The 19,753-nt window shown below is 39.7% G+C and overlaps 1 long non-coding RNA gene across 1 annotated transcript; it reads right to left on the reverse strand.

Annotated features, from left to right (window-relative positions):
• Positions 1-15,360: 15,360 nt before the first annotated feature.
• On the reverse strand, positions 15,361-18,018 carry LOC126925862 (uncharacterized). Its single transcript, XR_007714159.1, has 2 exons — positions 15,893-18,018; positions 15,361-15,699 (listed from the first exon to the last, which is right to left on the reverse strand). It is a non-coding gene; the product is annotated as an uncharacterized LOC126925862 (long non-coding RNA).
• Positions 18,019-19,753: the final 1,735 nt, after the last annotated feature.

Genomic DNA, 19,753 nt, shown 5'->3' on the forward strand with positions numbered 1-19,753 from the left:
AATACTTTCTTTGTCTCGCCATCTTCCATATCACATTACCAACGGAACAGTTGTATTCGTCTGTTTTTCGAGACGCTGCGCACGCATATACCTCTATACACTCATATTCACATACGTGTGTCACTACTCGCGACTAATCTAGTCTAGCACACAAAATTATACATATCTCAATAGCTTCGAATAACAAAAATATTCCCGTAGCGTCCTCAGCGAAACACGTGATTTCGGTGTGGCAGTCAGTGTTAACGCGTTACAATCGTATCGCTTGTCTCGCCTGTTTCCTTCTTACGCGATATTCGTCTTGTTTCACTTGAAGCAGCCTGACGCGTTTCTAAAGCGTAGCAACCTAACGTTACCACCAATTTACGATGGCTTCGCGTACAACCTAGAAACGTAGAATTGCAAAAGTGTGACACGGTTGCGCGTCTCGAATCGACCGATCCAACTGAAAGCAAAGCAGAGAAACGGAAGATGATAGAGAGGAAAGAAAGAAAAAGAAAGAAAATTGGACAAAAGAGAAGTGAAAAGTTTTCCGTGAAACCGATCGAGAAATCAGTGGCTGTGCTCGGTTGGATGGCATTCACGGCGATTATCTGTATAATAGCTGGCAGAGAAGGTTCGGTGGCCCTTCTGCTTCGTTGTTGGGCCAACAAGATCGCAGCTTTCCTCCAGCAGAAATGATTCACGGTCTGGCCGTCGACAAAGCGCCAACTCGGCGGTTCGCAAGAAAAACGAGCCACGGGCAATTTATTTTAAATATAACCGCCCGATTCGCCGGCTACGATTTGTTCTGGGCATTAAAGGGCCGCCTGCCTCCCCAATGTACAACGTTACCCCCGAAAACACGTCTGTAATTCGAATATAATGCACTACGGCTCGCGCCCTTCTCTTTCCATTATTCCCATTCTTCACCCTACGACGTCGCTCTAAGGGTGGCTAGACGTGTGTTTGGGGTTGATAGGCAGCGCGATGGAACGCTATCACAGCGTTCGCCAACATTTCGCTAGTTTTCGTATTTACAGTGACTGCAGAAAGTATCGGCTTTTATCTTTCGGTTTACTTTCTTATGCCAAATTGTCGTAATCGTCGCGAGACCATTGAACCATAATTAATATAATTCGAGTGTTAATTAATAATACGAGGAAACCGAATGAAATTGCGTGAAATAGTAAGAGGAAATATTCAGGTTTCTTAATCCCTCGATCTATAACTACGGGCATAGCCCGTGGTACGATGATCCCAAACGTAAATATTATGGTCATAGCCCTTAGTAGGTGATTGAGCCGAACGTAAATATCTCGGGCATAGCCCGTAGTATATAATAGGACCAAACGTAAATATTTAGGGCATAGCCCGTAGTAGATGTTCGGACCAAACGCAAATATTACGGGCACACCCCGCAGTAAATGATCGGGTCAAACGTAAATATTACGGGCATAGCCCGTAGTACATACTACACAAGTAGTGCGAGTGGCTCGAAAGCTGCGCGAGCTTGTTTACGTTTTCGGCTCAAAATTCTCGAACGTAAATCGTAGGTTAAGGGGTTAATTTTACACATTGTAGTTTCGTCTGCACGAGATAGCGTTAAATATTTGATGTATCGGTTAAGAAGAGCGATACTTTATCGATTTCTAAGCGCAAGGTTTACGCGTTTTATCATTTTACAAACAATAGGCTTCAATTGTTCGAACGTTGTCTCTTCTGTGATGAATTAAAATATTAGGTTGGCAACTAAGTGACTGCGGATTTTGTCATTACCATCTAATGACAAAGTCCGCAGTCACTTAGTTGCCAAGCCAATATTAATTTCGCCGTTTCGTCTTTCTTTCTCTTCGTAACACGAAGATTATGTAAATCGCTTGGATAATACGGATGATTTTGTACGGAGGCAAATGGAATCCGAGGCTGAGGATTTCAATAAACGCGAATGGATAGTAAGCGGCGCGGTTATGGCTGATAAAAACGCAGAAGGTTGGAAGGAAGAAAGGACAAGGATAATCCAACTCCATTATTCTCAAATTATAGGCTCGTTTGAAGATAATAGCGCAGCAACCGCATAGTCTTATCGAGATGTTCGCGCCTCGTGCGTTATACGATTGCTCTGATTCCGATTCCTTTCTGGTAATCGTTTCCCTTACACTGCTTTACAGGAAAATCCTTTACCACCATTATTTTCCTATTTTCTTACACGTCCATTCTTCTCGTTTCTTACTCGACTATTTCCATCGATTTTATCCCACTCCATCGAATTACTCGTATTTACGAAGAATAATTCCTATTTTATTTTCTATTAATTATATTGCAAAATACGTTTTCTTTCTGACAATGATCGGACAACAGACTTTTGATAAGAAAAAAAGAAAAAATGAAGATTATGTCTACTACATTATCTTCGAGAAGTCGCAGTTTATGGTTTTCATCCCTCTTAATGTGTTCTGTGGTCTACGAACGAGTATTTCTCACAGTGTCGTTTCGACTTTACGATCGTTGGCCATTTACGAGGGTATTGCTAGACGCTGCAGATAGAATAAGCGAATACTTGATAAAACTCACTGTTTATGATTTAATAAAGACTAACTGAAAACATTTCCCTAGCTCGTACTTTCTCATGTTCCAACGATTCTACGTTTACGACAGCTTTCGATCGACCAAGCTTCGCAATTCGCAGCTTTACGTCGTCTTGCAAATGCTGCGTCTCGGAAACGAGACGATGTTTCTTCGTTTCATAGTTTCACGTACATCGCGTGTCGTCTGCATCCTTTTGGTAGCCTTGCGCAGCCACTGCAATTGTCGCAGTCCTTTTGTATCTGCTATTGTTTATCGCGTTACGTACAACGAGAGGAAAAAGCAGAGTCGAAGAGTGTACGTAATATGAGAAAGAAAAAACAGCGTGAAATTTGCGAAATAGAACATTCGTTAGCAATATTTCGTGAGCGAGGTAAATCGTCACTTAGCGAGGCATTTCGTCCAGCACGTTAACGAAACAGTGAGATTGCGCGAATGTCTATCGCAGTAAGTTGCAAGCTTTTCTAGGATCGTTTCAGATAAAAGAAGAAACAAACAGAGCACATGAACTTTCGTTCTTCGTTAACCAAACACGTCTCGAAGCGAATTCCTTTCACGTGTCTTTCAACTTCACGCGTGTTCGTGCGCTACGCAGGCTGCTCCTTATGGCTGGCAGCAAGCGGCAAATTGGATCACTCAAAATATCGGGGAGATTCTCCACGGTCGAGCGAAGCCCGCAGTTTGAAAAATATCGTCCTAAAAGGGCGTCACTTTTTTCTCAGTTGACGGGATTTCGTGACGCGGCGGCCAACTCCGGGGAACGTCGTGTGAACGATTTTGAACAGACGTCAAGCGATGACATCGGAGAATCAATGTACTTCTATGTGTTTCAAATTAACGTAAATTTATTATCACAAATTAAAATAAAAAATTGAAAATTAAATTAAATATCCAAAATATGGTAGTCGTTAAGGTAGCATAAGAGGAGCGCTGATTTTATTGGAAAATAAATTTGAAATAAAGCCAGATACTACAGGGTGTGACCGAATAACGTGCAAGCGAGCACGAGACCATTTCTTGTGACAAAACAAGAACAAATTTGTTCATCGAAGGTTTAGTTAACGAAAAAATCGAGTTTGAAAATTCATCAGGTATACCTGAACTAATCGATAGGAAGTTGTTCTACGTGTAAAGATAAGTGGAAAATGTAGAATAAGATTTTTCCACCATTTTCAAGAAAATAAAGTTCCAACGTGTTTCGTAGATATTCAAATTTATTTTTCTCGGAAACAAAGCGTCTTGAGAGAAAATTTTATTCTACGTTTTCCACTTATTTTCACGCGTACCACAATCTTCTGTTGATTATTTAGTCCCGTCTAGTCCGCAATTAACAATCTTCCATGTACTTGATAAATTTTCAAACTCGGTTTTCTCGTAAACTGAGCCTTAAATGAACGAAATTTCTTGTTATTTTCATATAAATAACGAATTAGCTCGTGCCCTGTTGTCTGCACCCTTCTCTCAACGATTTATCGATCATCTTTCCAATCTTAATTCTACGTTACAACAGCTACACGTAGTCTGTGTCTGACGAGTATACTCGTCGTCGCATACTTTTCCTCGCACACTTCAGGTGCACACTTTCAGAGCTCTGAAAGAGATCGCAACAACTAACCGGTTCGCAAAATCATCAAAAATGTTCTCTTTCTATTTACTTCGATTGGACGACCGATTTTGATAATAATTTTGTTGTTGGTGCGTCTAAAGATGATAATAAAATTGCATGATCCACGACTGTTGACCACAATGATCGATATAACCTCAAGAAAAAGCGACGTGGAAAGAAAAAGATACACCCTGTAGCGTTTTGCGAGCGGCACAATTTTCTGCTTTAGGTTCCATCTGTTCAGTTGTGTTCGTAAAATATCTTCAGCCTATCGACGATCAATTTCTCGTTGATTCGTCTATTTTGCAAAATAAACGTAATTGTCGTTTCGCTTCTACAAATTGGAAAATCTGAACGATCGCGTTACGGTTCCACCCTGTATAGAGAAAGCAGGGAAGGTGAGCGAGGGAAGGAAAAAGAAGCGGAGGAGCAAGCCGGATCCTAATTTAGCGAAAGAGCTTGTAAAAGGGTCCGGCCACGTGCCGCGTGGAATGTCGATGATTTAATGAATTCAGTAAAGAACAACGTTGGTCGCGGTTCCACGTGAAAGGGGGTGGCACGGGGTGGCAGACCCGTGACAAGCTTACGCTCTTAGTGCACAGCCAGGCCACACGCTGAATTAATAACAATGGCCCCGAAATAATAAAGCCAGAGGGCTTTAGTCACCGCCAATTTCGTTTCACTCCACTTGCTTTTGCTACTGTGGTTCGACAAGGTCGACTCGCTGTCTCCACGTACAAACAGACTCTTTTCTTTGCTTCTTCGATCCCTTAGCGCGCCATTTTTCTCCGCTCCACCGCTCAAACGTTTCTCACGTCTCAGTCAAAATAAATTCCATCCATTTGCATATTATTTACAATTTTGTCGTGGCAGATGAAACGAGCGAATATTTGGTTGGCAACTAAGTGATTGCGGCTTTTACCAATACTACCTTATGGCAAAACCCGCAATCACTTAGTTGCAAATCCAATAGAACAGAACGCTGCTTGCATTAGGTTGTCCGGAAAGTTTCTTTCGTTTCATAAGGAAACAACAGATAGACACAATGGTCTTTGTTTTATATTTGTTTATTGAATTATGCAGGAACATAATAATAGAAACAGAACGAAATTCATTAAAATAATATAAAACAGAAATTGTTCATCTATCATCACCTCATGAAACTTTTCTTTGAAAAGAAACTTTTCGGACAACCTGACGAAAGACAGCTGCTGTTGGCTCAGCGACGTAACCAGCAACCGAGGAAAGCCAGCAGAAGAAGGAGACGAATTTTCGGAATAAAATCAATGCGGAACGGTGGAGGCAGCAAGATCGTAATCCGCCAGAAACACGAAAGAATAACGCGGATCGATGAATCTGCAGTATTCATCCTTGTTAGATCGCGTGCATCGGGTTTCAATAATTTATGAAGCACGTTAACCGTGCGAAATGGCCAAAGATGGCCATGGAAAACAATGAAAAATGATTCTATCGTCGGTTTAGAAATTCAATCACGTGAGAAGCGTTGGCAAGTATCGGTCAGTTGGTAAGTTCTCTATAGCAACCAGGTTCTAACTCGATCGAAGCTTGCAAAGTTTAAACAAAGAAGCAGCTGGAAGATTACTCGTCCAGGAAACCTTATTCGCTGCTCCTTTCTAGATTGTTAATTTAGATTGCGTATGAAAAGATAGAAGATTCGCTGACGAAAGCGAATACGAACACATAGCTACGTGTACGACAGTAAGAAAACAAGAGGCGAAGAAAGAGAGAAGTCGAGGGGTGGCTCGACAAAATGGCCTCTCGAACTGGCTCCTAATGGCCGGCACGGGCCGTTTGCGCCGCCATGTTACATAACTCTGCCACGGAGAGCGTAAATACGCTCGGTTAAGGAGCGTTACGAGGCGTGCTGGCTCGCTTCGTGCTGCATTACGCTACGAGCACCGCGTACGCTTTTACGAGCGCCGCTAATGCGCCCTTTGCCGACCAGTGCCTTCCTTGCTGCACCCTCTTCGTCTCGGCCACCTTCTTCTCCGGCTCCATCGATGGTCTTTCTCACTTTTCCATCATCGATTTCGATCCCAACGATTGGAGAACAATAGACGGCGAACCGAGACACAGTCGCGTTATATCGCGCGATTTTTCGTTGTCGCGCGTGGTATTGCGTTGTGGAAACGTAGAAGCAGGTGTATGAGAGGAGATGGGGAGATGAGAGATTTTTGTCGAGTAATTTTATTAATTAATCGGCTGAAATTACGAGAATGGTTTTTGATAAAGGTAGATTAGGACAGTTAAGATACCTGATTGCGATAATTAGGATACCACTTGATTTGATAGAAGAAGCTTCTGGAAAGAGAAACGTGTTTGTTGAAAAGAGGAAGTTAATGTTAAAATTAATGATAAATTAGGTATTCGTGTTGCTGATAGATGACTATGAGAGATAGTTGACTATATGGAAGAGATGGAAGAAATTTACAGAAGAAAAATACATATTTAGTTAAGTAAAGAAGAGGAATAAGATAACATCTTCCACTTTTCAACTTGTATTATATTTATTGATTTTCTTCCTCTTCTACGTCTACGTTGGACACGAGAATGACAAAAAAGAGACAATTTTTATTGCGAAAAATACATAGTTAGTTAAATGAAGAAAACGAGAAAATAAACATCTAAACCTAACTGCAACATAACCTCAATCTACGTTGAACAATGACACGCGTGAAGCAAGGAATCTCAAGAACTCAACTTTTACTGTCACAAATACACACTTAGTTAAATAAAGAAAACGAGTAAACAAACATCTTCCACTTTTCAACTTGTATTATGTTCATTAATAGTCTTCCTCTTCTACGTCTACGTTGAACACGAGAATGACAAAAGAAATTCAACTTTTACTGTGACAAATACACATTTAGTTAAATAAAGAAAACGAGTAAACAAACATCTTCCAATTTTCAATTCGTATTATGTTCATTAATAGTCTTCCTCTTCTACGTCTACGATGGACACGAGAATGACAAAAAAGAGACAATTTTTATTGCGAAAAATACATAGTTAGTTAAATGAAGAAAACGAGAAAATAAACATCTAAACCTAACCCCAACCTAACCTCAATCTACTTTGAACACGACAATGACACGCATGAAGCAAGGAATCTCAAGAACTCAATATTTACTGTGACAAATACACACTTAGTTAAATAAAGAAAACGAGTAAACAAACATCTTCCACTTTTCAACTCGTATTATGTTCCATTAATTTTCACGCTCTTCGATCTCAACGAAAACAGTGAATGCGTTTGCAGTGTCGTTCAAAATGAATAGGATTCTGTATCATCGTCGTCATCTCTGGCATGTTCCATATCGCGTACGTTGAACGTGCGCCATACTTGGTACACGCGTACGTAATAATTACACTAATTGTAAGAAGGAAATCAATCTAACGGTAAATTTCATTGGAACGCTCGAACGGTGTTTAATCGTTTAGGAAATAAATCATGCGAAAGCGATACTTTTTCACAACTCTCCTCTCAAACACTCTTTTTATACATTTTCAAACGCAACAACTCAGCAACAGATCAGCTACGTTCGACGACAGATCGCCATGCGAAGCTAAAATCTCAATATACTTGCGATTTTCTTTTAACGAAATATTCGATTCTCTTGCCGATTGATTTTCTCAGCCATTTGCCAAGATATATCGCAACGTTTCTCATCAGCCACAACTTCGCCGTGGCGGAAATTTCAAAAGCTACAGTACAAGCACAACATAATTAACAAGCACCTCTCGGTTCGAACGATTTCGATCGGCAACAAGCTGACCGAGAATAAATTATTACGCTGGCGCTCGGACGATGTTGCGGATGACACGTTATTTCTCGCTTAACGCGTTAAGAAGTTGAGAAATCGGAAGATCGGATACGTTGAGCGGTTTCTCGAGTCGCGCGTAATTCACCGGATTTTTTCCACCGGCATCTTTACGAACCGATCTTTATCCGTTCCACTGAGACGAAAGAAACACGCATTGTGTGATAATGAAGCGCAAGCCTTCGAGCTATCGATGAATCAGCAAGGCACGCGTGCACGCGCCCGTCTATCCATTAAAATCTGAATTCAATCGTAAACGAATCTGCTTGCGTCGATTTACCGTGACGAAACAACACTCGCACGAATTTTTTCTATTTTAACACGCTCGATATTTTCCCGTCGTATCGAATTTATACATTCGACGATAAGAGGTTTCTTGCTTTCGTCGTTCCGCCTCCACGTTATTCTCAACGTTCGGATTCTCCGTAGAAAATCTTCTGCGCGATATATTGCATTGGCAACTAAATGACTGCGGATTTTGTCATTAGGTGGTAATGGCAAAATCCGCAATCACTTAGTTCCCAACCCGATACACGGTACAGTATGCTCTTCCATCGTTTTTAGCTCGTGCAGTGCGATCATCCGGCGAGACGAATCGCACGTGTTCTTTTACATCCTGTCACACTGTATATGATCGTTCCACCGTGTGGAAAATCGTAAATGTTGACAATAATATCGATGGATCGTTTTTATATTAATTTGCTTGAAGAATAATCGTAGAGAAAACACTGGTTACGTGATTTTCATGGCTGCGGTGAAATAATTATAATAATATGGTGTACTTATAATTTTAATAATATAAATTAGCGCGTAAGATACGCGTACAGGAGGTCGGGAAAAATGACGAAACACCAGTGTTCCTTCATTTACATGCTCATCAGGCTTGCAAGATCGTATCTCGGGGATGTTTTTTCTTGAACGTAAGAGCAAACGGGGTTAAGTTTTAGTGGCATCGTGAAGATTAATAACCCGAGGAATATCGCAACGATTAGATCGCTGCGACGTGTGAAAATAATTCACGCGCCTCTCGTATATTGTACATATAATTCAATTAGCAATCGGAATTAATCGAACATCTGGCGCGATATCAATCCGTCGATTACTTGAAAAGAAAAATTCCTCGAGTTGGCAACTTTCGCGAGATCAACGCGTTCCAACGTCTTTTAAACCGATCAACCTTCGATGATTTTTTACGGACAATACGAAATTCCATCGATTCGACTTTACGTACGAAAATTTGCGTTTTTGTTTCGAGATATTCGAAACGCCGCTTTTCGAGGTATTAGGTTGTTTTCTATCACAGACACGTCTTTTACAACGACGCATCTGTATACAAACATGAAACCTAACCTAATCTGTCGAACGTTGTGATCTTTATTTCGATAGAACAAAATGGATCATGCGATAAAATAACAATGAACAAAAAATGTTGCGCGTCTATGATTTCCTCATAAAACGAAAGAAACTATCCCAGGTGTGTTATCTTTAATTTCTCAATGACGCGTGTCAAGTTTTTCGTCTGTAAACCCGATATCGGCCCAAACCATCACGCTGCCTCCTCCCATTTGTCGTCGAATTGCTGACTTTGTCTCTTTTCTTATGTCATGAAAATAATATTGCAACCCATCAGGACCATCCAAGTTGAATCTTTCTCCGTCTGAAAATAGTACCCTTTTTCGTTTCTTTTTCCAATGCACTGTTTCTTTTGCAAACAGTAAATGTCCTACTTTGTGTTTCGTTGTTAAGGAAGATTCCTTTTTCAATTTTAGCCTCTTAATATCATTGCGGGTAGTAGAGCTCGCCGAACACTGGAAACACTGGCATTAACATTAGATTTTTCCATTATTTGCTTCCTTGTTAACTGCCAGTTGGAAGCTACACTCAAAATTACTCGCTTATCACGATCGGATAACCAGTACTTTTCTTTTTCCCATAATCTTCAACATGTTTTAAGAAATTCTCCATTACTTTACGACCTCTTCTTATTACTTTCCATATTTCTGCTACTGATAACTGTTCCACCGTGACCTCAAGATACCTACAGTCAAAGATGAAATACACAAGTTCAGAAGCAGATATAACACAAGAGTCAACAACCACCACAATCCATTAGTCGCCCAACTACTGGACACGACGGACCAGATCCGCAGACTAAAAAGAAAATACCCTCTAGATTAAATCCTTAGTTTCTACTAGAACCAACAATATAAAACTATTATAATCCATGTCATTGTATCACGCCAAATTAAGTTACTGAAAATTCTCAACGAGAATTGATTGTAAATGTTCTAATAAATAAAAAAAAAAAACTGATAACTGTTGCTGTTTCAGTTCAAGAATTTGCTTTTTTTCAGACTCGTTTAATTTTTTTCCGCGTCCCATACTTACACATTTGTATAATATTGTACTGTAATCTTTACTCGTTGATAGATCATGAACTACTGAGCAATTTCTAAACGTATTAACACAGTGTGCTTTCATTTCGTTCTTAGAATAAAACAATTTTTTTGTTACACACTAAACCTCGTAATATTTTTAATTATTTTCAACGAACCGAATATTTTCAGCTCAGAATGTTTTCATATCATACGTTACAGACGAAAAACCTGACACGCGTCATTGAGAAATTAAAGATAGCGCACCTGGACTATCTCTTAGGCGAGGAGTGTACACTGGATGGTAGTACGTCGTTCGAAATGTAATGAAATTCTTTTCTATGTTCTAGCTATAACTTGTCCCGGTTGCGTGGGATGCGGATCACGAAAGCGTTTAAACAGCCAATTATCCATTATGTTATTAGACTTGAGCTATTCAGTGGAAGCGTATTTAACACTTACACCGTGGGTCATAATTCTATCAACGTAGCTCGTATTCTTTAGCAAACACGAACACGGTCGCCAGAGTGCTCTGAGACTGGCTCAGAATATCGATATATATATCGTCAATATATCAAGGTTGTCTCAACTAAAGCGATCAATATTTATCATCAATACGATATTGCGGATATTTATCAACATACCGCACTTCCCTCGTACGTTCGATAAATTTGTTGACGAAGCGGTCAGTTTCCACTTAGCGTTCGTTCGACCACGTCCAGTAGAAAGAAAGCTCGTTCGACTATTATTAGGTTGTCCGAAAAGTTTCTTTCGTTTTATAATAGACGCACAATGTTTTTTGTTTTGTATCAGTTTATTGAATTATGCAGGAACATAATAGAAATAGAACGAAATAGATGATACCTAATTCAATAAAATAATATAAAACAGAAATTGTTGTTCATCTATCATCACCTTATGAAACGAAAAAAACTTTTCGGATAACCTAATGTTTCAGCATCGACGAAGAAACCGAAGAAGAAATTAGTGCGAAATAGCTGAACCCTTTGAGTGCTGACTACTCGCGGCCTATGTCGTCCGTACGGACAGCGCGCGTCTAGCGCTGACGATCGCTGTGGACGGAATACTTTTTCGTTAGACTGAACTCTGTTGATTGACTATTCAAAGCGCAAATCGTAATAAGTTATAGTAATTCTTTTGCACGAGATTAAATGATTCAAGAGCGTTATTTTTTAGTTATTTTTAATTATTTATTATAAACATTGAAATTTACAGTTAACTAGAATTTGGGTAATAAACTAGAAAACAATAAACTAGAAAACTAAATTTAGTAAATATAACACAAGTTAATAATTTAGTTGTGTGTGAAAAATTCAGTGCTTGAGAAAACTAAAAAAACCAGATGTAGAGTTTTCTTACAAGTGGTAACTATTTCAACAATAACAAGGCACTATTGGCATTTGTTTACTGCCGTAAGGAATGCATTTATATTTATTTCACACAAACGTAATAGTATTACTTCTGCGTAGGTGTTCGGAAAAATTGAAAAACCCATACATGCGTCCTTAGCCCATGCCGGGCACTTACAGAAAGCGCATATATATGTTCTTAGTCTACACCGATAGCTTTCGCCAGACACCTATATGCGCCCACAGCACTCAAAGGATTAAGAAAACATACGTTTTCACGTATAAGCCGGCTTATACCTCTGTTCGAACGCATAAAATACGAGAGATGAAAACGTTTGGGTCCTCGTCGACCCACGTCGTAAACGTTCCAAATATCGTCAACAGGTCGATCTGTTCCCTCTACGTATCGACGACAATTCCTTTATAACGTACAACGATGTGGAGAACCTTGAAATATCGACCGTGCACATTGTACGAGATCAACGTAAGATGCGAAGATCATCGTCTTAGAAAAGGCACACTGTAAGATCCGAAATGACTGCGGAACCGAAAGCAAACAGTAGTAGCGAAGCTACTAATCCGAATACACGCGTCACAGACGGAAAGAAGCTATTACCGTGTCCCGTGGCGACGCGAGAAGTCAAAGCGCGATTATCTTGGTCGATAAGTCCGCTTACTCACAAAGGCCAATCCTCTACACGTTAGGGTCGAAACGATTACTTTCTAACACATGTTTCGAGGTTAATGCGACGAGAATATTAGATTGTCGAGGGTGAAGCCTCTCAATACGAGGGATGAAACGCAGATGTTCGTCTATAGGCTCGTTTCTCCCCTTTTCTGCGTTCCACGTGGTCGAGGTTGTAAGCTAAGTACGTAAAGTAGTTGGAGTTTATTAACAGTTTACCGACCGATAGCCGGTTAATCGGATTTTTGTCATCGACGCTTACCGACCGATAGCCTATTAATCGGCTTTTTGTCGGTGGACAATCTTTCTCATTATTTGAGCAGTAATTTGTTATTTAGTACTAAGGTACCTTGCCTAGTTGCGTCAGTCGCGTTGCTTTGCAAACTCCCACAGCTTTATAACAATTTGAAAAACGTACCGTTCGCGATGAACAAAAAAAAATGGTATTGGAGAGTCTAAACTGAAACAGAGCCGGCGCTAGGGAGAATCTGCGCCTGAGATGTCGGTCGGACGTGCGTATGTTGTTGAACCGCTAGCGGTCGGTAAAGTGTTAACATTAAAACTACCGATAGTTAACACGAAGCTATTTCTACCAAAACCAGTCAAAATGATTGGTCTTTAAAAAATACCTAATGTAGTATCGTGGACAAGAGGCCTAAGAGATATCGGATGAACCATAAACAATGTCGCGAGAAAGCCTAAGTGCCGACAGGCCCATCATTGTATCGTTGGTCCTTCGATCGAACAGTTTCGCGGAAAAGGCCTGAGCGACCCTGGCCACGAGCGGTTGCGGAACACTTTCTTGGTGGGGAGAAAAGACAAAGGGAAGCTAAGGGAGAAAGACGAATTAACAATCAGTGTAAAGAGAGAGACTGTTGCTAGTGTCACACATTCAAGAAGGTCACACGCTCAGAAACAGTAATACGATAGGGTAAACATCCTGCATGCCACAGCTATCGAAACACCAACCAAATAGTAACGGAATAGCCACCTTTGATATATACACGATGATAACCTCTCCAGGGGGACTAAACCTTCAGTATAAAAACACTCTCAAATTAGCGCTCGAGATCATTCTGTTGTAACGCTTTGAACCGTCACTCTGTCGCATTCGCATAATAAACTCTATACAAAGTTTAATTTCTTCATCTTATTTGTGAAACGTTTGAACTGCGACGCGAGATCACCGGTGATCTATCATTTTCGTGATTTCTTGTGTCTCCGACGTGACACTAGCGCTGTCGAGAGAGTGTGGTCCGCGTTGGAACTGTGGTGACGAGAGTTGCAAATTAACTATTTAATTGTCTTAATTATAGTACGTTATTGTATTTAGTTCACGTTAAACAACCATTGCTTTCTGTTTAACCAACACCTGTTTAATCCATTTGTAATAAATAAAGGAATTGTGGTAAGATCCTACACTAATAATAGAATATTTTTATATTTATTGATTTATTAATTTCTTACGGAAGGAATTCCATGTTATGTAGTACATTATTATTAATCCATCTGAGGTCATGATCCCTAAACGAGGGTTGACACATTTATAAAATTGTAGAACCAGTCATTTTGACTTGTGTGGTGTTTTTAGTGTTAGCATCTAATGATCTAACGATCGATCCGGAATTTTCCTGATAACTGATATTATCATATCGAATGATACGCGGTAAAAGTTTGAAAAACGTGTAGCAAGTTGTAGAAAACGAGAAAACTGGTTAATTGGGGTTCGATAAACAGATTGCAGGATCCTTTTACACTTTGACAAGTACCAATCATTTTGACTGATATTGGTATAAGTAGCCTTGACACAAAATTATTTTCAGTTTGAATACATAAAAAACAAAATAAAATTTATTATATTATTCTTTTAGTTATCGTTGCGAAAGTTATTACATCATTGTAATTGGGAAAAAATATAATATGAAGTAGGAATTCTAAAATGAAATTGTAAAACCAGTCAATGTGACTGGTATGGTAGTTCTAGTGTTAAGATGTTTCGGGGTGTTTCAATCGAGTTAAGCTAAGGTTTGCCCTGTAATTTGACAAATTCGATTTTTATCATGGAAAAGGTAAACGTTTATTCGGGGAGAAGAGTATTTTTTCGACGTGGCGGCCAATCGAACCCCTTTCGAACAACGTAGTCGATTAACCGGTGGCGGAGGAATCGCCGACGCGGCGGATTTTCATTCCGCTCGGCGGGTTATTAAAAGCATGCTCCATTTTCGAGAATTATAAGGGGCCGCCGACTATAAATCCGACACGCTCGTGACAATACTCGCGAAATTCAATTTATGAAACTAATACGACGAGGGATACGCGTTGTAAATTACACGACAAACGATTAGCCCTCTGCGTTACTCGCGTTTCTGACATTTCTACTCACATTCAAAGAGAGAAATTTGTTAACACATTGTTGACCGGGTTCACGAGTTAACTCGTATTTTCATAGCCAAACGTTGCCAACCGACCACGAGTTAACTCGTAATGCGATTCTTTTTTCGCATGAACGTCGTTTAGCTTTAAAGTGGTGGAAAAAATTAGCATTTTTTCTGATAAATTGCAGCTTGTTCAATGCATATAAAATGTACTCTACCTATCCGCTAGAAAATAAAACAAGATACAAATAATTTCTATTGGAAGTAGCTAGAGAATGGATAACCGTGGATTCCAAAGAATGAGGCATTGCACTTGACACTTCTCGAATTTCTAAAACAGCTGCTTATAATGATGCACTCTAAGAGATCAGATCTTAGAAAAAATAGTCACTGGCAGAAAAACAAATCCGACTAGAGCGTGTAGAGTATGCTGTTCAAAATGAAAACGCAGCGAAACCAGATACATTTGCAAAAGCTGCTGTATAGCATTACACGTAGGTGATTGTTACACTGTTTATCATAGGAAAAAGAAATATTAAAAGTTGAATAATAAATAGAATTTATTAAAGTCTATTTATATTGTTTTAATATTAAATTGCAGATTCAATTTCAACATTCGAAATGATATCAATTGATATTAATAAATACAATGATTAAATCCGTGGCAACTATTTAAAGAATTGTGGAGACACCTCGCCGATTTCGATGACTTTGAAATGTGTTTTGTCAAAGTGGTGAATGTCGTCAAAATCGACGAGGTGTGTCCTGGTGTAAATAATTAGCGATATATTAACACTTAGCCAACCGAATAGGGAGATCTTCCTTTTTGATTTTAGCAACGCGTTTTCCTCTTTTTTTTGTTATCATCACTTATTGTTTACCTGGAATTATTGCCAATTAATTGCGCCACTTTCTCTGCTTTTATAAAGTACAATATATAATAAAATACAGGAATTTAGTGGTGTCAAAATTAATTAAGAAGTTAAAGTATCGGTTATGATTAAATAAAGTTATAATCGAACGATACCACACTGTAAAAAGATATTAAAATGCATTATGAATTTTTAATTTCACCTTCAAGTCGTCTTATTTATCTTCAGTCATCTTTAACGTTTTTAATTTTACCTATATTTTTTTATATTTTCAATGTATACTTTGAATTTGACGTTTTGTATGAACAATATGTGAAATGGTTAAATAAAATCATCCAACGAGGAAATTGCACTCTGAACATTATTGTAACACTAACACTTCACATATACCTATTTTTACTGTTAAATAGACGTATTTTTTTCGAGAGAAACTGTCAATTTATTGTATTGTATGACATAACTTTTAAAAAATAAAATAATCAATCACATATTTTCATTTTTGTATGTAATATAAACAAGAGATGATAGTCGAACAGATCATCCTCACTTTCAGTCTCCTCATCTTCGGACGTAGAATTTCATCCGTCTGAATATTTCTCGCTTTCGATTCGCTCGTTTTCGGACTTGGAATTTCGTTCGTCTCAACACTCCTCGCTTATATTTTCTATGTTTTTCAATAACTTTCTCACTGAACGCGTGCACATATCCTGGGATAAAAGAAAATACAAACCAACGTAGGGAATATTATGAGATTTGTTCGCTCCTTGTCGTATTTCATTTCTCGTAGGCTTCGATCTGTACTCCGTGACTCTCAAAATGGTACTGCTTTAGATTTCGTTTAGCTATAGAGAACTTATCATGCAGCGAGTATATTCTCGAGAAATATTTCTCGAGAGTGTCCGACAACACTCGGTTGTGTTCATGCGTCACCTCACAAGGACTCTGTCGGACTATTCAAGCGCTTACGACGAAGCCAAACACATACCGCGTTTAGATGTATACAACTATAGCTGGTTGCTCGAGTTCAGAGCTAAGGTCCCAGGCAGAGAATTTTAGAAGAAGACGTATATTTGCCGACCGGTTGCGGTAAACAAGCCAGGTGATGAATTTTCCTCGGTAAAAAAGAAGCAAAAAGGAGAATTGAGAAATTAATCAATCAGATAACAGAAGAATTTTCACAAAGTTGGACGAACGAAAGAAATAACAAAGAACGTACAATTTGAAATGAAATTTTGAAACCGGGCCTGGTAAGGTCAGTGTTAACGTCGGCAGCTGCAAATGTCAAAATGCATGCGACAATACGAAGAATATCCAAGAAACAAATTTCTATTAGCAATTCTATTTCTTTAGTTCAGTCTGTGATTGGGTAAATCAATAAAATAAATGAAAGAAGAAAAATGAAAGCGCAAGAAAAAAAAAGAAAAAATATAGAGAAGCGAGAGATACGTAGAACGAAAGAGAAAAGTACGTGAAAAAAGGAAGGAAAGAAGAAACGAAAAATTGAAAGACAAAAGAAAAGCAAGGCTGCTGCGAGGAAAAGGAAGGTTAAAAAAAGATGGAAATAAAAGGGAAGATAAAACAAGCGGCGAGCAAAGGTGTAAGGAAAGAAAGGCGATGGAATGCGGAGGGTGCAATTTGGCAAAGCACCGTGACGGAAAAATCGTATCAACGATCCGCGCGAGCAGCCTGCCCGAAGGCGTAATAACCGCTGCGAAAGCTGGGAATTTCGGCGGGTTTTGATTACTAGGCGGCGAACAGGCCGAGGCCCGGGCTCCTACAAATAAAAAGCCATCCCTGCCTGTCTAAATGCCGACACGCCGAAAATCATTTATTTATTTATTCGCCGCGGCAACTCTTTCTCCCTTTTTTTAAACCACGTGGGATGAGAGCCTCGTTTCTTTCCAATACACGTTGCGCTTGCAGCCCATTTTTTCCCCTCGTGTTTACTATTTTGCTCGTTCGTTTGTTTGCTTCGCTTAACTTTGTTATTAAACACGAAGCATAGCTTCCCTTAATTTCTTGAACTGATAAAGAGACGAAACTGTTCGAACGATGGAATTTTCGATATAACGTGTTGTTTTTCCGATATAAAATTTCACTTGTTCAAACACATATTAACGTTGATCGATAGATTCTTCGAATATTTATGCGTCCCATAGCTCTTTGGTTACTAACACAGGTATTTCTTTCAGCGTAAGTAATATAATATTAGAGTCATATTCGTCGTTCTTTTCCGTCGTTCGTCGGACAAAATCGTCGGTGTTATCGTCTTCGTTGTAACGAAGCTATTTCGTTGCATCGATACATTTGATGTATCCGATGCTGTTGTCAGCACTGTTATCGAACGAGATCTCTGTTATTGAAAGAAACTGGTTTTAGTGATTCTTAAATCAATTTGCCAAATTTCAGTAATGTTCTCTCTCTTCTGGCTCGCAATTTTTTCCCCATAAATGCAACCAACGCCGTTTCGCGAGCATCGTATTCGCCCGATATGGCTCCCTGTGACTTTTTCTCACTTCCTCGGCTAAAATTACGGTTTCACGCACGCAGTTTTCAGTCGATAGACGCGATAGATGAGAATACGCTACGCGTTCCGAAAGCCGGTTATATTGGGTTGGCAACTAAGTGATTGCGGCTTTTGTCAATACCACCTAATGACAAAATCCGGAATCACTTAGTTGCCAACCCAATAAAAGGTGGTTCAAGGAAAAATACAAAAACTTGGTTGGCGCAAACGCATTGTAATAAATTCACAGTGTACGTTTTATCGGACCAGCCGCTGTATCGGCACTTTCTGGCCGCGTTAGTAGAAAAACACGTCTCTTACAGAATGAAACGCGATCGTGATACAAATTACATCGAAGCTTGTTGCGAATATCTCGGAAACTAAGGCCGAGCGTCGGTGATCTGTACATGGAAGAGGTGCTCGGGATGTTGACCTTGAGACAGCATATTTCATGCTCGTTAAAATCGGCCAGCTACGCTCTTTTCTATATAACTATCATCTCTTTTCTAATAACCATCTCCAAACTCCATGTTATATACACAAAGACGATGGATCGTGAAAATTCAATTTGTTTTATCACCTACAAATTGCAGAAACATCGGATTTCTATCGCGCTCCATCTTTTTGTCTTGCCAAGTGTAAACGCAAAACCGAGACGAGCTACCGTTTCGAAAACAGGTTCCACCGAGTGCACGCGATTTGCATGGCGTTCCGTTTTTCGACCGTGCCGCCGTCCACGACACGCACCATAGGTCCCTCTTACCATAGGTTCCGGTCTCCAACAACGCAACACTCTCGTCTTCTTCTCCTTCTTCTTCTTCTTCTTCTTCTTCTTCTTCTTCTTCTTCTTCCTCCTCCTTCTCTTCTTCTTCTACTTTTTCTTCGACTTCTCACAACGACTCGTAACCGCTCGATGAGTTATCGCGGTTTAAAGCCGCGAGCAGCGGGAAAGATGAAATTTGCCGTCGGCTGAATAGGCGGTTCATTACGAGAGCCAGAGGGAACGATACTCTGTGCTGTACGCGGTCTCGGGTGTTCTCGAAGAAATTCGGTGCCACACACGAGACCCTTCGCTCTAATCCATCATGTCGACGATTCGTTCGTCTTCGTCGGTTAAGGGAAGGAGGGGGAATGGGTGGAGGGGGTGGACCAAGAGATCCGAGCTGTTGGATCATTTGTCGAATTTACGCATGGTTTAATTTATTAGCGGAAGGATCAAGACCGCTACTACGATTTTTATATTTCAATTTTGCCCCGGTTTCAGCGAACAGCAGGAATTTGTAATGTTGTGAGAAGATGCGTGACACGTGCACCGAAACGTTCATCATCATCGATGTGCTATATCTTTGGGGATAATTGAAACGCAAGGATGAAGGACAGTGCGAGGAAAACGCTGATTCTTGCACCTGCATAGCACTGGAACTACCGATAGTTAACACGAAGCTATTTCTACCAAAACCAGTGAAAATGACTGGTCTTTAAAAAATACCTAATAATAGAATATTTTTATATTTATTGATTTATTAATTTCTTACGGAAGGAATTCCATTTTATGTA

Source organism: Bombus affinis, chromosome 16 (genome assembly GCF_024516045.1).
Source record: "Bombus affinis isolate iyBomAffi1 chromosome 16, iyBomAffi1.2, whole genome shotgun sequence".
NCBI lineage: Eukaryota > Metazoa > Arthropoda > Insecta > Hymenoptera > Apidae > Bombus > Bombus affinis.